Source organism: Gallinula chloropus (assembly GCF_964237585.1).
Source record: "Gallinula chloropus genome assembly, chromosome: 4".
Taxonomy (NCBI): Eukaryota; Metazoa; Chordata; class Aves; order Gruiformes; family Rallidae; genus Gallinula; species Gallinula chloropus.
In genome coordinates, this window is record NC_140088.1 from 51,181,834 (window position 1) to 51,198,964 (window position 17,131).

Here is a 17,131-nt window from a genome sequence, read left to right on the forward strand (position 1 = left end):
GGGTGGGTTTCCTTGACCAAGAAGAAGAGGTGGGCACCAGAGCCTTGTGTTCAAGAGGGAACTGCCTGGTTACAACTGTGCTGTGCGAATATCATGAAGTATTCATGCTCCACAGGCTGCAGATGGAGTCATGGGTAGAACAGGGTTTTTTTATCATCATGAGTCCTTTTGTGTAAGTGTATATACTTCTCTATTTTCAGAGTATACAACAAGTGTAAAATGGCCAACTTGTTTCTGAAGTGTAAATTTGGTTTGATTTTTAAGAACAGGCAACCCAAAGGAGGGCATTGTGTGAAGGAAAAGTTGGCTTTAAAGGGTTAGTGGGGGGGAAACTTGCACTTCTGTGGTTCGTATCCCATGATTTGTCAAATAAATACACTTTTTAGTAACAAAACCCTGTAGTTATCATAAAACAGTATCAAGGAGTGAGATGTGTTACATCCATATTTTTGCATAAGAATCATTGGGTTAGTGCTCTTTGAATTGTGAAAATGAATAGAAGCTTACAGAATAGTTTTGCAATTTGGAGTTCAGAAGCAAATGAAGTGAGACACAGTACTAGGCAACAGTAGAAGTTTGACTTGGACTAAATTACATTCATTTCCATTGCCTACAAAGGTTGAACAGCTTATTTGTACTAGTGATGGAGGCAGAGAGAACATAAAAATAAGGTGGGATGTAAGCAGGGGATAGTCCTGGTGATCCTGCACCATTCTGTTCTTCCTCTTTAAGTGCTGGTACAGCACAGTGACTTATTTTGATATCTGAACATATGTGCAACATACAAAAAGAAGACAACTTCCTCACCCACTTCTTTTGGTACATTTTAGAAATGGCAATGTGGCAACATATTAGTGCTTTGCTGGCATGATGGTAACTGAGACGCACTGTTGTGATAGCTCAAACTTCAGAAAATCTTTATCGGTTTCAAGACTCATGACAGTTGCTAATTTTGGAATGCTTTCAGTGAAGCACTTACCAGCTCAGCTGAACTTTGGTTCAATCTATTAGTAATTACTTCCAGAAGTTATGCTGAGTGAGAGAGTAAAAACCTCATCATCTGCTGACTAGGATGATGGCTGCATGAGAAAGTGCTCTGCTCTGTTTTAGGGCTCCACTATATCGTCTGTTTTGGAAGACAAGCTGGGTAAACCAGGCTGTCTTGCTTCATCCTTTCCACTTGTTTTGATGAGCCAGTCTCCTGCTTCACTGCTAATTCGATATCTGCTAATTATTGTCTCCTTGCCTGACGACTCAAAGCAGAGCTTCTTCATTGTGTTTCTGAAGCCTTCTCTCCACTAATATGCCTGGAAGTTCCCTGGCAGCATGACAGTGTTTTCTAGTCGGTTTTTTTTCTTCTCCATTGCATGAACTTACCCAAGAAATCTTGTGAACTAACTGCTCGAAGATGGAGGAGGTAAAAACCAAACTCACTCCTGGGGCACTTCCCCTGCTCCAGGTTCTTGGTGCAGCCACATTGATTGGTTAGGTTTCATGCTGACACAGCTGTGTTGCTCTCTCAACACTAGCTCATTAGAATGGTGAAGTCACTTGCTGCACTTGTGAATGCAGAACTTGACCCACTGGCTGGTCAAATTGAGTGTGCTAGAAAACTGAAGTCAGCACAAGAACTGAATGTTTAGATAAAAACATGTTTTTGATAGTGACATCCAGCCTAGTTGGTGGGTCTTAAGCTTGTTCTGTTCACTGATGTATAGAAAAAAAAAATTAAGTGTGGAAGCATGTATAGCAGTCTCTCAGTTATTGAGGTAGTAAGAAATATTTCTGTGGCTTTCAGTGACCTTGTGAGTCTCTAGTCTTACTTTGTTATTAACGGGAAAGAAAGTAGGAAGTGAGCTTTCTTGAATTTCAGGTTCTTTTTGAAATGAGTCAGCACAGTCTAATCTATACTATGATTAAGTGCCTCTAGCCAGGAGATTTAAAGAAGAAACAAACACAGTCCCCTTCCTCCAGCCTCCTGTTGTGCCTTTTCCATGCTTTTTTTTTTCCTTTGTCCAGACTTGGCAGACGTGCATCCGTGTGGAGAAGCGCACACGCACGTGCATACGTGCCTTCTCCTTGCACACCCCTCCCGCTCCACTTTTTAACATGGCGGGGTGATGCGCAGTCTGCTGCCTGGCCGTGTCAGGACTTGATAGTTCTCCTAATATTGTATTCCTTGTTGCCATAACGCTGGGGAAAATAGTATGGGGTACTGCATTGTAAACATAGCCGCAGCCTTGGGGAATAGCAGCACTTCTAAATGACTTGTCTATGACTTTGACTATGTCAAAGCACATAATTCTTATGAATAAATGAGAACATAATTACTGAACGTTAACTGGATTTTTGCCTGCTGTGGCGCTCAACCTTGCTAGGCAATTATTATACTAAGGGATTATCTTTTAACAGAGCGCAGTTATCTTTTCTGTTTTGTTTTTCTTATTCTACTATTCACTCAAGCCAAGGGAAATGAATAGTGTTCTGATCAGTCATGGAGCTTTTCACTGAATTACCTCTGGCTTTATTTGGGAGGGTTTTATGCAGTACTTTCGGTTTACAACTGGAGGGAAGGCTAAGGGTGAGGAGAGAATTTGAGAGGTCTGTTTTACAATATCCACCTTGGTGAGGACGTGAAATGAGGGAACAAGCAGATAAACATCAGGTTAAACTGCATTATAAATGAAATATAAACTTGACTGTGGGAACAAAACCATATTCTTCATTTATGGAGCTATGGCACATGAATTGAAATATATTATCCTGATGCAGTCTTTTTATTTGTACTTCAAATGAGACCCTAAAGAAAGAAAATTATGTAAAAGATATGACAAAAGCAGTGCGTCTTGCTAAAACCAGAAGTCTAAACTGTCATTCCACATTTGAAAAAAACAAAATCTTGCTTTGGTGTCTGTCCCTCTATGCCCCTTTTAAATTCACTTGCCTGATATTCCCTCTTCATACTGAAGAACAGCAGCAGTGTAGCACAGTTTTTCACAGATGGGAAGTACACCACAGTCTTCTGAAGCTTTCTTGGTATTGAACAGTGCTATCTGTTACTGGAAACTATACATCTGGTTATAGGGTGGACAGCTCAGCTCTCAATGCACTCAACTGTGACTCCACCCCAATAACGTCTCCTATAGTGTGACTATCTTTTGGTGGTGGTGTTTCAATCATTCAAATTTCCAAGATACTTGGAAGGAGGCTTAATAAAAGAAACTCAAAATAACACAAAGCTCTTGGGTTTCTAGCTTTAGTACATGCTTAGAGAGGAACTCAAGTAGTAAGGGTCACACTGCAGTTTTTATTTTTCATGTAACTTTAATGATTATTCTAATAATTGAGCCTGACAAACTTGCTGGCCTTCTATCATGCAGTTACCTACTTGGTGGATAAAGGAAGAGCAGCTGATGTCATCTACCTAGACTGGAGCAAAGCATTAGATGCTCTCCTGCATGACAACCTTGTCTCTGAATTGGGGTGACATGGATTTGATGGACCACTAAGTGGGTAGGGAATTGTCTGGATGGTTGCACTAAAAGTTGTGGTCAATGGCTTGACGTCCAAATGAGGCACTGGTGATGAGTGGTGTTCTTCAGGTGTTGCTACTGGGACTGGCACAGCTTAATATCTTTGGTGATACAGACAGTGGGATAGAATGCACTTTCAGCAAGTTTGCTGATGATACCAAGCTGTGTGGTGTGGTCAGCACATTGGAAGGAAGATACACTGTTCAGATGGATCTCGACAGGCTTGAGAGGTGGGCCTGTGTGCATCTCATGAAGTTTAGTGAGGCTAAGTACAAGGTCCTGCATGTGGTCAAGGCAATTCCGAGCACAAATACAGGCTGGGGAAAGAACAGATTGAGAGCTGCCCTGAGAAGAAGGGCTTAGGGGTGCTGATTCATTAAAAAGCTCAATATGACCCACCAATTGCTTTTGCAGCCCAGGAAGTTGACTGTATCTTGAGTTGCATCAAAAGCAGTCTGACCAGCAGGTTGAGGGAGGGGATTCTGCTCTGATGAGACCCCCCCACTGGCAGTACTGTATTCAGCTCTGGGGTTCTCAGTACAGGACAGACATAGAGCTGTTGGAGCAAGTTCAGAGGTGGCCCTGAGGATGGTCAGAGGGCTGGAGCACCTCTCCTAAGAAGACAGACTGAGACAATTGGCCTTGTTCAGCCTGGAGAAACCTCTAGGGAGACTTTAGAGCAGGCTTCCAGTATCTAAAGGGTCTGCAGGAAAGCTGGACAGGGACTGGTTACAAGGGCAGGGAGTGATAGGGCAAGGGGTGATGGCCTTAAGCTGAAAGAGGGGAGATTTAGACTATATCATAGAATCATAGAATGGTCTGGGTTGGAAGGGACCCCAAGGATCATAGAGCTCCAACCCCCCTGCCACAGGCAGGGACACCAACCTCCAGGCCTGGATCTACACAAGGCTGCACAGAGCCCCATCCAACCTGGCCCTGAACACCTCCAGGGACGGGGAATCCACTACCTCTCTGGGCAGCCTGTTCCAGCACCTCACCACTCTTTCTGTAAAAAACTTCCCCCTAATATCTAATCTAAACCTTCCCTCCTTTAGCTTTAGTCTATCCCCCCTTGTCCTGCCATTATCTGCTCTTTTAAAAAGTCGAATCCCCTCCTGCCTATAAGCTCCCTTCAGGGACTGGAAGGCTGCAATGACGTCCCCCCGCAGCCTTCTCTTCTCCAGGCTGAACAAGCCCAGTTCCCTCAGCCTCTCTTTGTAGGGCAGGTGCTCCAGCCCTCTAATCATCCTTGTGGCCCTCCTGAACCCTCTCCAACAGTTCCACATCCTTCTTGTATTGGGGGCCCCAGATCCGGACACAGTACTCCAGATGGGGCCTCACGAGGGCAGAGTAGAGAGGGACAATCACCTCCCTGTCCCTGCTGGCCACTCCTCTCCTGATGGAGCCCAGGATACCATTGGCCCTACGAGCTGCAAGAGCACACTGCTGGCTCATGTCAAGCTTCTCATCCACCACAGTCCCCAAGTCCTTCTCAGCAGGGCTACTCTCAAGGAGCTCTTCTCCCAGTCTGTATCTGTGTCTGGGATTCTTCCGGCCCAAGTGCAACACCTTACACTTGGCAGTGTTGAACCTCATTAGGTTCCCCCGGGCCCATCTTTCCAGCCTGTCAAGATCCCTCTGGATGGCTTCCTTTCCTTCTGGGGTGTCGACCACACCACTCAGCTTGGTGTCATCCGCAAACTTGCTGAGGGTGCACTCAATTCCATCATCGATGTCATTGATAAAGATGTTAAAGAGCACCAGTCCCAAGACAGACCCCTGGGGGACACTGCTTGTCACCGGCCTCCACCTGGACATAGACCCATTGACCACCACCCTTTGGCTACGGTCTGTTAACCAGTTTCTTAGATATCAGGAAGAAACTCTTTACTGTGAGGGTGGTGAGGCACTGGCACAGGTTTCTCAGAAGTTGTGGATGCCCCCTCCCTGGCAGTGTTCAAGATTAGGTTGGATGGGGGTTTGGGAAACCTGGGCTAGTGGAGGATGTCCCTGTCCATGGCAGAGGGGTTGGAACTAGGTCATCTTTGAGGTCCCTTCCAACCCAAACCACTCTGGGATTGTCAATTGAACTCAACCTATGTTGGATTCAGGTGATCTTGTATTCTTTTTCTCCCTATCACCTCACTTTTATTTAGCCTTTTCAAAAATTAAAATGCTTGAAACACATGGAATTACTGTTTGCAGACTAAAAAAATAATTACTAACTACATAGCTTAAAACTCAAGATCACTGAAAACTCTAAGCTGAACAAAAGACTTGGTTTTACTCTGTGCAACAAATCACATATTACCGAGTCTCTTCTGCTGTAGTCTAGTGTGGCTATACATGTGGCGTGGTAAGAAGTTGGACCTGGGCAAATAAATGAATGGATTTTTTCCTCCCTTTACCTCATGTTTTATGGCAGTCTCACAAAGCATATGAAGGAAGGGGGGCTTGTGTTGTCTTCTTCTCTGGAGATATTCAAGCTCTGTCTGGATGTCTCCTTGTGTGACCTGTCCTAGGGAACCTGCTATGACAGGGGGGTTGGAATCGATGGTCTCTGGAGGTCCCTTCCAACCCCTAAAATTCTGTGAATCTGTGCTCCCTTTCTTTCTACTGAAGGAAGCAGCATTAACCTTTTACCTCTACCTCACCTGCCTCAGCTTGCAAATGCAACAGCTGCAAATAATATTAAATATAGCAACAGAGTAGTGATGTAGCAATTCAAAATAGAATACTACTTTGGCATGTTTACTGTCTTTAACAAGAAGTGTATTTCTAAATGCTTTGCGAGAGTTATACAACTTCCAGTGTAACTTCCATGGATTAAATTCCAAAACAGTGGGGGATAAAGGAGATTGCAGGTAGTGGAAGTCCAAGACTAATCACAGATAACAAGAGAACTTGAAAGGGGCAGGGAAGGGAAGAAATGATGTAGCTGAAAAATAAGCGGAGAGGGGTTAAGCAGAGGGAATTATAGGGAAGATAATTTCGTCTGTCAGTTGGGCAAAAAATAGACTGCTACCAAAAAATTAAAAAAGAGTCTGCATAGTCTGTGGTGGAAGATGCATGTGCACAAATGCTTTTAATCAATGAGGAAAAAGAACTGGTAAAGAATTAGGTGGGCTGTACGGAGAATAAATTTTGTGTGCCTTGGAGCCTGCATGCGTATAGAAGTCTGGTTTTCATCCCACTCTGTGAGAGATGGAAGTGGCACATGCGGACAGTGGAAGAAAGATAGTCACAGAGATGATCTGTACAACTACCCTGTCATATAACCTGGCTAAATCCAATTTTGATGACTTCCTAAGCTTCCATTTGAAATTTCAATTGGAAAGTAATACTCTTCACTTATTTTTCAAAACCCCAGAGGCAGTAATATTTAATGCAGGTGGAAAGAATCCCTGCTTAAGATTTTACTCTTTCTAGGTCTTGTGTCAGTTCTATTGGATAAGTATGAGTAATCATCTGCCAGGAACCACGCTGACTTTGATGCAATCCACTGGGGATGCTTGAGAGATAAGGGCTATTGCATGTGAAGCACTTTTGAATCAAGATTCTGCTGAAAGGTGAAAAGTTGCGGGTCATGTAGATTCATAATCTGGCATTTTAGGAGGATGTCCAGCCCAGCCTCATGCTAATTGGGTCTTGAAATCCTTGAAGGACTGAGTTTCCGCAGCCTCCCTGGGCAAACTATTTGTGTGTTTGACTACTTTTTATAGTCATTTCCCCCCCCCATATGAATCTAGTTAGAAGGTCTCTGGGTTGAATTTTAGTATAGTCTCTTGTTCTGCTTTGCACTGCTGTAAGGATCCCGTCTCTTGTCTCTGATATCTCTGCAATCTCTTCTTGCATACTGGCAAGCTGCTGGTGGGTTCCCTCAAAGCCTTCTCTTTTCCAAGCCAAACAAGCCTGTTTTCCTCAGACTCTATATGGCTGTCCTGCTCTTCAGCCCCCTCAACCATCTTGGTGGCCCTCTGCTGAATTTGGTCAGGTTTATCAATATCACTTTAGCACTGGGATTACCAAAACTGGATGCAATATTCCGGGTACAGTGTAATGAGTGCCAAGCAAAGGAGAATAATAAATATTCTAAAACTTTTGGAGAGTGATGTTTTGTCAAGGATAATGGATTAAGCCTTTTACAATGCTGATGTGATGGACCAGGAATTTTTATTGAGGCTGTACCTGGCTACCATCCTAGAAACAATCCTTCAGACAGTGCTGCTTCCCTGGAAATAGGTTAGCTAGAAATTTGGAGCCTGTGGAACCATTAGGTGATATGTTCCATCTTGTAAAAATGAAAAAGGATCACAGACTTGGTCTCTAGGTTTTCTTCTTTGTATGTGCAAAACGATGGCAGAAGCTGTGAAGAAGTGCAGTAGAAAGTCAGTAAGGACTGGTAATCTTATTTCTGCTACAAATGCCATAAGAGCTGTTCTGGAGCAGGAGGAACAGAATGATGTCTTGGCACCAAAACTAGGCTGGAAGAAATTTTTCTCCATACTGACTTAATTTCTGGAAACGTTAAGAGTTTTTCCTTGTAGTAGCCTTTGCATTTGCACGTGAGAACCTGATGAATGAACAAAAAGAAAACTGGTTCCAAAGTGTATGATGGTCTAGAGAGAGGCTTTATGCCCTTTAAGGTCTAGCTTTAATGCTATTTGATTGTTGAGGGATTACAGAACAGAGTATTTAAGTATTTTAATTTCAAGTCTGAAGTGCGTTACGGAAGAAACTAAGAAATTGTACAAAACTTTGCAGGGAAGTCTGAGTGCCATAGAATTTCTGTGGTGCTTCCAGCAAGAGACTGGAATGTGGCAACTGCAGCTGGATTGTTGTTGATACAGTGTCCTACTCATGTCTTAATAAGTCAGGTAGAGCCCTCCCACCTTATCAGCTATCCTCAATCTCATTTGCAAGTGACATCTCTTTCCTGTTAAGGGAGGCTCAGCTGAAGGAGTTAAGAAGAATTATTTTTTTTGACTCAACATGCAGCTTTGCCGGGAAGGGAAGGCATGTTTTGTAGGCTGACTCCAGTGTTGCATAGTGAGGAAGCTTCTGGGGCTTGATCAGAAGTACATCTGGGAAAATAAGGCTCTTCCGTTAATCAGTTTTTGTTAAACAGATGATGGTAATTCTCCTCTCACATCTTTATACAGAGAAGAACATTGTGCTTCAAAATAAAGCAAATTTTGAAAGTCTGGAAAGCTGGCACTATTAGCGGGTTTAGTCCTGACTGTGAAGTGTCTTGATTGAGGTTTATAGAAAGCAAAAAAGATGATGATTTTCATTCTTGCATTTCTACCACAATATCTTATGGGAGTTTATGATCCTAATTAAGCCTATCTAGTAAAGAGATTACGTTAGTGTCACTTATTATTTGGAGAAATATAACAAGAGAAGTTAAGCTGAGGTTTTTAGTAGGTTAGCATAAATACCTGCTCCAGGGCCACCTGGCTGCTGTTGAGCATGGCCTGTGTTAGCAGGTGTAAGGAGGTGGTCCTGCCTGCAGAATGAAGGGGAAGCAGGGAGCCATACCAGTTTGTGATGGAGATGGCAAGAAGCTACTGGCTCGCAAAGTGTGGCAGTCAGCGGTGAGTTCTGGAAGCTCAAGATGCCAAATTTGAAGGAATTTGATGATCTTCCCTATCTCATGATTTATGAAGGAAATCAAAGCATGCAAGCTCTTGAAGGCACGTTATTATGCCAGTTTGTTTCCTGTTGTGCTGTTGCCTTTTGTCATCAGAAAGAAGGGATGGCATTTCAGTAGCTGGTGTGCCCCATGAATGGCTGCATTGTGCCGTGCAGCCCTGACCTTTTTAATATTCTGTCATCTAAATGCCAGTTGCCTCTTCATAACTTCTATAGCTTCTGGAAATTGTGAGGCTATGGGGGAATGTAGACTGCGACACAAGACTAGAGTGATTCATTGTTGTACACCACAAAATACAAAGGGTATTACTCTGATAGGGCCAAGCGATTGCAATGAGAACGGGCTGAGGAAAGCTGGAGGGCGATCAGAGACCTTCATGGGCTTTCAGAGACCTTCTGTTCAGAACAGCATGGTTAGGTAAAATAAGTAAGGAAATGGTGTTTGTATGCATGGGTGAGGCACTGCTTACCTTCAGCAGAAAAGGTAAGACTGAGCTGCAGGTACAGCAAGCTGCTGGGAGAATGGATGATGTTCTGTACCTTCCCTGTCTCTGGTCTGTTTCGATTGTAAGCTGAAGGACTGTCTTGCTCAGTGCATGCCCAATACAAGAGGCCCTCCTGGGTCTTTGGCTGTTACCACAATAAAGATAAATAGTAATTGCACACGGAAAGCAGGTTGAGTTTGGTTGTAGTTTTTTGTGGTCTGTTTGGGTTTTATTTGGGTTTTTTGTTTAAAAAAAATAATAATAATCGCCCTATGGATTTTGCCTCTAAGTCCCTGTCAGTGATCTCCGAAGAAAGCCTGAAAGTCTTGTAGGAGAGAATTCAACTGAGTCCTGAGGCCTCGTGCCTATCCAACACTTTGTCCTGTCTCATCTGATGCTGTCTGATGATTTCTGAAGTTGTTAGCATTCCCTTTGGCAATCCTTGAGATATTCCTGACCTGTAAAGCTTATTTGGTAGTACAGTGTATAAGTAAGTGAATAAATAACTATGTGGGGGTGGAAACTGGGATTTTTAACTTTTAGATAAGTAAGTGGCAAAGCAGTAAATCCCTGTTAGAATCCACTATGTCAGGATAACTGGATGTTTTTCTTCTGCTTGTTCAGTTTCTCTGACCTTAGGCAACTTGCCTCTGCTCAATTTTGCACTTTGATTTCGTTCGCATATGTATGGAAGAAGTCATGTTCTAGTTTTGAATTATATAGGGAAGTGCCAGAAGCCTGGGAATAAAGTGTCAGCGTAGCACCAGTCTGGCTTTTCCTTCCAAGTGTCTGCTCCTCCTCACAAACAGGGTTGAGGAACATTTCAAGTTACAACATCCCTGTACTCTTTTTTTTTTTTTTTCTACAAATTCCTTCATTCCTAGAACAAGAACATCAGTGCTTGCTGAATTCTAGATTGTTTTCTATTCTCTTTTTTTTTTTGTTGAAAACATGGCCTGTGACTCATTTGCTGTGTACGTTCGTCAAACCCAGCTTTGAATACCAACTTTTTAATTTTCTTCTCTTTTTATCCCCCCTGGTGCTTATCAATGCAGAAACTGTGCTGGGAAACTGGTGTTTGAATTTTGTGGTAGCTCAGGAACCTTGAAAAATGTTTCTGCTCCAAGTTAGTGTTTTCTGTAGAACAAAATTCTGAAATTATATTTTGGAAGAGCTAGTGGAGATGTGTGCATGTATATGTTCTTTTGGAAGAATCATGGAATTGTAGGGGTTGGAAGGGACCTCAAGAGATCATAGCGAACTAGTGGAGATGCGTGCATGTATATGCAAACATCTTTGTGTGCAAATATAGGATAATTAAAAAATGTTTAGCTTTGCTTTTGATTTCAATTTACATTGCAAAGTCATACTATTTTTACTTTTCAAAGGTCAAACTACTGTAATAGTCTAAATGTTTAGACTTACTGAATTGAATATTGGTAATTTTATTTGGCAATTAATGTGCATATTTGATATTTAAAGAAAGGAAAGCCAGAAAGATTTACATACAGTATGCTGTTATATTAAGATCCTACCTCGCCCAGTGAATTTGGGAACCTGCTATGCGTGTAGCCGGAGGACTTGAGGAATTTATCAGCTCACAGAGGAGGTTAACTCAGTTTATTTGGTTTCTGTCAAAAGGCTGGGAGGAGTTAATGGTACTGCAGTATGTGTGCTTTCCATGGAAGCACAGTTTGCTGATGGCAACTTTTTGAACAGTTCGACTAATGATATGCAAAGTCCCTTCTTCCTCAATCCACCCCACCTCCAGTGATTCCTTCTGCTGAAGTCAAACATGTGGACAGTTCAGTCTAAGATGCTGAAGATAACTGTTTTGGAATAGTTTTGCAGGGTGGTGTGTGGCCTCCTTCTGTACCTGCTGCCTCTGGAGTACGATTGCATACATGCTGGATGTCTGTTCTGTGGTACCGAATAATGTATGAATGAGGGATTGCATCAACAGTGGGACCCAGCAAGGTGCTTGGTTTCTGCTCTGTGTAGTGCAAAGCAGCTGGGAAGCTGCCTTAATGAGAGAAGGGAGGATTAATATCGGCTTAAAGGGAGCTTGGGATGTCTGCCCTTGCATGGCTGGAAGGAAGGATGGTCGAAGCAGGAGCATTGCATGCCTGTGTTATCCAGGGACCACCTTTACCTCTTACTTGGCCTAGACTTAGATGGCAGTAGAGAAAAGAAGACAGTGTGAAATGGCTTAGAAATCTGATTTCTCTTGCTCCTGTCTCCAGCCTGCAGAGGAGGGAATGCAGCCCATTGGGAATGTTTGTGCTAATCTTGCCATTTCATCTTGAAGCTTGTGTTCATGTCTTTTAAACGAAAGCATGTCTGTAAAGAAGGACTCGTGGGATGTGAATGACTTCAGTTGCTGGAAATCAAGATGTACTTTGGTTTTTTCTTCTCTCTTCATCTTCTCTTTTTGCTTAATGTTAAGGCTTCTAACTACCTTTCAACCTTAGACTTACTCCTGCCTACTTTTTACTGAGAAAACCAGGAGAGGGAACACTTTTACTTGAAGTTATGTGAGCTTTTCGTATCTATTTACTCCTGTGCTACTATAATTTCTGTCCCCTTGCCCCATACCTCAAATCAGCAAATGTTATTCTGTCCCAAATCTAAAAGATTCTTCCAAAACAAGAACTCCTTCCTTCAAAACTACCATGTTTTGGAACATAATTCCTAGCAGATGGTCTCAGCCTATGAAAGCGGGCCTCGTATTAAAAGCAACGTTTGCAGTATTAAAATGGAGCAATTATGGAGTTTCAGAAGTACAAAATATTCTTACCAAGCCTGTGACACATTTGATTAATTTGGAAAAGCACATTTGAATAGGTACTAGCTGCAGTTGTGGGGAAGGACAAGCAATCTTTCAAAAAGGCAAGCATAGCGAAGACCTGCATATTTCGTGATATGTCATGTGCTGCTCAGGTGCAGAGGCAAAAATTCAATACTTTACAAGTGTGTCTGTCCAAACTGGAGCAGAGGTAGCAATTTTGCATCCTGCCAGAGTGTGTTTGATCTTAGAAGTTATGGAATATTTGTTTTATGACTATGAGAGTGCCAAGAAATTCTTTGAGGCACAGTCTGTAACCTCTGAGGCTGAGATGGAATGGGATGAAACAGGAAAGTTAGTGGAAGATGACATTGTTAAAAAAACTCAAAAAAACCCCAAACCCAAACACAACCACCTTCCCCTCCAACTACTTTTAAACCTGGCTCTTAATTATACTGCCTGTCATGACTCTAATTCTTTAAATTAATTATGATGACTGATATGGAGTATGAAATACCTTTTCCAATGCATATGTGATATGATGGATTGTGATTAATTGCAATATAGAGGTCTGAAGCTCGATAGCTTGTGAGGTTCAGTTTTTATGATAGAGTCTTAGCTTCCTTTTTTTTTATTTTATTGAACTGTGTTTTTCTGAATGTCATTAGTCAGAGTATTACACCCAGAGGGAGACCATATAAATTACAGATCACTACTGAACAAAATTCCAAGTTTTCCTTTTTTTCCTTCCAGACTGAGGTAGCATATTGCACTATTACCCTGTTTTTCCAGGCTGAAAAAAGTGACCAATTTTCATTTTAATATTAAATCTGTACTTGCATAGTGAAGCTGTACTGGTCCGTTTGTGGAGTTGCTGGATAGCCCAGTATGTAGGTGCAGCTGGAATATGAATATATATGAATACGTACTGTGAAGAGCTTGTTTTGTCCTTTGCTTTTAGTCATTAAATTCATTCACATGGAGTCAGTTGTGTGGCACCAAGCTGGAGATGTTCAGTAGAGTGAGTTGGCTGGTGAACAGAAATGACCAAACCTCAGTCTGGCCTAAATGATTTCCCTTCTCTGAACCAAACTTGTTCTTTCACCTCTTGTCTCCCAATAAAGTTAAGTTCTGGGCAGCTATGTGAAAGACCTTAATAATTTGAACAACTTGAATAACTCTTCTTCCAAATAATCCTACAGGGAGGGTTGCTGGGTTTTTGGGGTTGATTTTTTTTTTCTTTTATTTTTTTAATTGCCTTAAAATAATCTGCAGTGGAAGGAGTATCTCTATTTGTGGTTTGTACAGGCCTTGAGAAGTAATTCTGACATCCTGAAGCTAACTTCAGTAGGTATAGAAATAAGATATTTAGGACTTGCAACTAATGCTGTGAAACTATCAGATTTTGCTGCTGCATTCTGAGGCTCTTTCCTTGCTGTTGCAGTTGGGTGTTGCAGAGGTGTTACAGGTCTCTACCATGTACGAAAATCCAAAGGGGTGAATTTGTGATGTTTTCTTGAAGAAACCAGTAGAAACAGCACATATATTATGGAGACAGCTTTAATAAATGTCTTTACTACCTCTTATTAATTTTCTGTACCACTAAGGGTAGCTAATGAGGTTCAATTTGAATATTGGACATGACTGTGGCTCCTTTTAAAGATCAGGCGTGATGAAAGGGGGTGGGGGTGCTTATTTGAAACAAACTCAATGGGCAGACTTAAGGGACTCTAGTAGAGGGCAGCTGCTATGTTCAAGTAACCACACTAAATTGCAGGCATGACTATAGACCGCAGATGGTGGACAGGCTTCTCTCAAAAGCTTTGAGTGATTACTGAACAAATAAACAGTGAGGAAAATGCAGTGGCCAAAGATGATAATCTGGGAAGAACGGAACAGTGTAGCTCACCTACTGCTGTTGCAACTCTTTGGTTATATAGATGGCAAATAAAGAGTACGTAATACTTCAGTTTGTATCTCTAGCAACAGTCACTGACAATTGTTACTGCCACAGTATCTGGATGGTTTTCAGTTGTCAGGCAAAGGAGGCCAACCAAAACACTGTAGGATTCTGAAGAGTAATGACAGCTCAAAAAGCAAGTAAAGCTCTCCCAAGTGGGTTGAATGCCTTCAAGCTGAAAAGCCAATATTTCAAGTTTGGGAGGTTAACTGAATGTTTGATAAAGAGGAGGCTGTATTGTGGAACACAGCTGTCCTGAAGTTGCTAATGAATACCCAGAATTTTAAACCTAGAGAAAGCAATAGAAAAGTGCCAGGACTTGACAGAATCACAGAATCATTGAGGTTGGAAAAGACCTCCAAGATCATCTAGCCCAACCATCCTCCCACCACCTATACCACTACCTAAACCACATCCCTAAGTACCTTATCCAGTCTTCCCTTGAACATCCCAAGGGACAATGACTCCACCATCTCCCTGGGCAAACCATTCCTGCCCACCATTCTTTATGAGAAGACATTACTTCTAATTTCTAACCTGAACCTTACATGGCACAACTTGCAGCCACAGAAAACCCATGGTTCTAAAAGTAGCAATACAAAAGTACTGATACCCGAGAAAGGCATGTAAAACTCAGTTACAGTGTGCAGGAACAGCCCACGGAACTGTGCCAGCTCTCATAAGCTATGCACAATAAAGCCTGATGTTTGGAGAAAAAGATAAGTGAACAGCAATTGATTGTATTATGTTGCAAGAATTTGTAGAGCGTGTGCATCCTGGAGAAAAGAGGGTTGACAATCAAGCTGTTAGCCCCAAGGAATTCCTCATGGGAACACCACCATAGGAGAATATGAACAGTGCTGCAGAGCTAAAAAAAAAGGCATTTATTTTAAATTGAGGATACTGACACTTAGGAGGATGTGAAATTATGAGATAAACATTGAAAAAAAGCAGTGGTCAGCTTTACTTCAGAAACTCTGAGAACATAGGGAACAGCACTCTACCTTTAAACATGTAAGAAGCATTCAGTCATCTTTGGGAGGAATTTTTCTCCACTGATTGAACAAGAAATGTAGAATTCCAAGTTAAGATATAAAGTAGGTTGTCATACAATTATCTTGTGAGTGTCATCATTGCCTATTTAATCACATTTTTAGGATAGAAGTACCGATTATATGTTTTAAACCTACTAAACCCTTAACTTTATAAATAGGTGTACACAAAGATGGATTTGGGAAGATGACCTTCACATCCTCCTTTGAACAAAAGTCCCAACTCACACATAGTTGACATAATTCAACTGTGCCCCGGTTTGTGATTCTGAGAAAGAAAATAGAAAATAAGAAGTGTTCTCTCAAAGTCTATTTTGCTGATCTGAAAACAAATAGAACTATGTGTTAGTCAGTTTTAGAACAGAATTTCTACAAAATGCTTGTTGGTCTCAGTAAAGAAAAAAAACTAGGATTGTTTTTGTGAACACCCCTTCAGATAACTAAGGGAATTACTTCTCAACAGTCACCATGAGAAAACTGAATGATCTTTTCTATGACTGGGAGATTCTGTCAGGTGGCTTAGAGACACACGGATGTATGGGACTTGTTGGGGGTTTATTGAATATTTGCCATATTTAGTGAACAGAGGTATAAAAGCATTTCAAGCTGTAGGCATTAATGTATTAGAGAAAGGAGCATGTGGGAAAATACACAGAGGACATATTAAGTATGAACCAAGTGGCACATGAAACATCCCCAGGTGCATTTATAACCCAGGCATTGAGTGAAGCACTGCAGCAGCCATCTCAGTAGCATGACGAGGTCAGTGTTTCTTTATATCTGCGCTATAATTTCAGTGTCTCTGCAGGCACTGCAGATCTTTTCAGATCTTCCTAATTCACCATGTAAAAGAGGAGTTTCCTGTCTAATCCTATACCTGCTTAAAATTTTACATAGGATCATTAGTAGGGTTAGCTCTAAGATGTTTGTCTCATTAGTGTGTTGGTGAAAGCTTAACCTCGAGAGTTGCCAGTTTATGTTAAAATGTTATGCAAATTCCCCATCTCGCTTGGGGAATCGGAGCGAAACACAGATGCTGTTTTATTAATCTCAACTCACTTTTGACTTGTTTTACTAGGCTTTGGGCTTGACAGCCCCAAATGTAATTAAAGGCTTCCTTTGTGCTGTTTGGAAAATCCTTCATTAGTGGTGTTCACCGCCTTCAAAATTAATGCTGTGTATGCCAAAGTGACCTGCAGAGGAGGGATATATAAAAGGCACTCTTTAAAGCTGTAAGGGGTTGATAATTCTTCTGTTTCATAGTGCTGTCTTAAACTTAATATAGATTATACTTATACGTCTCACCTATTAGAGAGGGGGATGTTCAAAGTTAGTCTGGGGTCTTCACTGATTTTCTTAAAAGGAAAGTTAAAGGTATGCTCTAAGTAGTCAGCAGGCTTGATTTAGAAAAGAGGAGGAAAATGATGGTGTGAATATTTTCATAATGATCCCTGCAGCCAAGACAATAATGATGATTTGAGCTGGCTTGCCTTTAGGTTTGAGGTTGTCTCGATTCCTAGACTGAAAGTGTGGCTCAGGAATGTTAACTTCTTCTAATTAAGATGAAGTGTACCTGAGTTCTCTGACAGAAACATTATTACTTTTTTAAAAAAAGAAAAAGAAAAAAAAAGCCTGTTGGCTTAGTGGTAGTATGATACCAT